This window comes from Pundamilia nyererei, unplaced genomic scaffold (assembly GCF_000239375.1).
Source record: "Pundamilia nyererei isolate P.nyererei 1_Seehausen unplaced genomic scaffold, PunNye1.0 scaffold00005, whole genome shotgun sequence".
Lineage (NCBI taxonomy): Eukaryota > Metazoa > Chordata > Actinopteri > Cichliformes > Cichlidae > Pundamilia > Pundamilia nyererei.
This window is the reverse complement of record NW_005187406.1, coordinates 4,985,744-4,987,321: the sequence shown is the minus strand read 5'-3', so window position 1 is coordinate 4,987,321 and position 1,578 is coordinate 4,985,744. Positions and strand designations below refer to the sequence as shown.

Sequence of the window (1,578 nt, the reverse complement as noted above, 5' to 3'; positions counted from 1 at the left end):
TCTGGTGCAAATTACTGACCTCTGTCATCATTTTAGGTGGGGGAACTTGCACAATCGGTGGCTGACTAAATACTTTTTTGCCCCACTGTATGCTGTTACTAACAAAGTACCCAAAGATACAATCTAAAATGGGTTGTCAGTTAGGTGCCTGATTTATAACCTTGAATGATTAATAAGTCAGTGTTAAGTGGCTTGAAAAACTAGAGGATGTCTTTGAAAATGGTCAAGTACAAGAGCTGTACTAAAAATGAATGAAAAAGCAACCAGTATCCAAAGAAAACCTATAAAAGACCCCCGGAAAGCCTGGAGGATTGCTGTTCAAAGCCACTTTTAAAAATTACAAAAATTTTCTGGATCCTTGGAAGCAAAATGCGAACAGATTACTTTTTCACAGTACTATATGAATGCTAAAACGAAGTACCACATATCTCTTTTCATGGTAAAGGTTGCTTTCCTTGCTGTAAACCATAATCAGTAAGTCTGCGACTGCAGGAATGACAGTGTAAAGTTTCACCTGAACAAGTGCGTGTGTCAGAGTGCTGTGAGTAATTCTACCAGGATGACTCATACTTGAGGTGAAATCACAAAAGAAGGGGTGCAAACGAAAGGAGAAAAAAAATACTGGTAAAGCAGCAAAAGCAATCCTCCTACTTCTTAAAGTAATTCTTCATAATGTCTATTATATAACCTGTAAAGTAATAGAGCATTAAATCCATAAAAAGGATCATGACGCTCACGTGATAGTTGAACTTGAAATACTCTGCCGATCACAACCGATTCCTCCCTCGAGAATGCTGCAGCCACGGTCAGACATCATCTTTTTAAGACATTTAATGTTTTGATTGAAGAAACCCAATCAAAACAGAGTTTTTCCAGAGTTGAAATTGCTGTAATGAATGTTGCTTCAGCAACCACTTTGAAGCATTGAAATATTCAGGATCATGCCCAAATGTTAACAATTTTATCTGTCTCTAAAACAGACCCCGCTGCAGCCATGTTTTCTCTTTCTTTAGTCCCGTGTGTTTAATTCATGACGCATCCAGTGCCAGGAAATTGACTTAAAGAAAGAACTCAGCAGGGCCAGGAGGGCAGTGTGCCAGAGTGAGGCTGTGACACATTGACCTTGTTATGAAAGGAGGATAATCCTGAGCTTTAGGCCCCAGAAATCAGCCTGTGGTTGCACCGATTCTGGGCATGGTACACTTTGTGTGTAGGGAATGAATCTCTGCAGGCATTACTGACCTCAGCAACACCTGCACAGTATGGGCTTTGAGCCTGTGTGTGTATGTAGGTGGTCTATATACTGACTCAGGTACCCTGTCTGAGAGCCGGAAGACGGCAATATATCTCTGCCAGTCCAGATATTGCACCTGCAGTTTGTATAGAAAACTTGAATATGCTCTTAACTGCAGTGCAACACTGACTGTGATGATTGCTAATTAGCATTACATTGGAATTTTTTAATTACTCATGATTTTTACATGTGAATCATCTCTTATAATCAAGTTGTATTGATTGCATAGACATGCATGGTGTAATTTCTGAAAGCCTTGGATGTAGTGTTAAATGATGGGTGTG

At 39.7% G+C, this 1,578-nt stretch overlaps 1 protein-coding gene across 1 annotated transcript in view; it reads left to right on the top strand.

Moving 5' to 3' along the window:
- pemt (phosphatidylethanolamine N-methyltransferase) overlaps positions 1–1,578 on the top strand; it is an 81,696-nt gene that overhangs the window by 8,788 nt on the left and 71,330 nt on the right. The gene's annotated exons all lie outside the window — the stretch shown is intronic.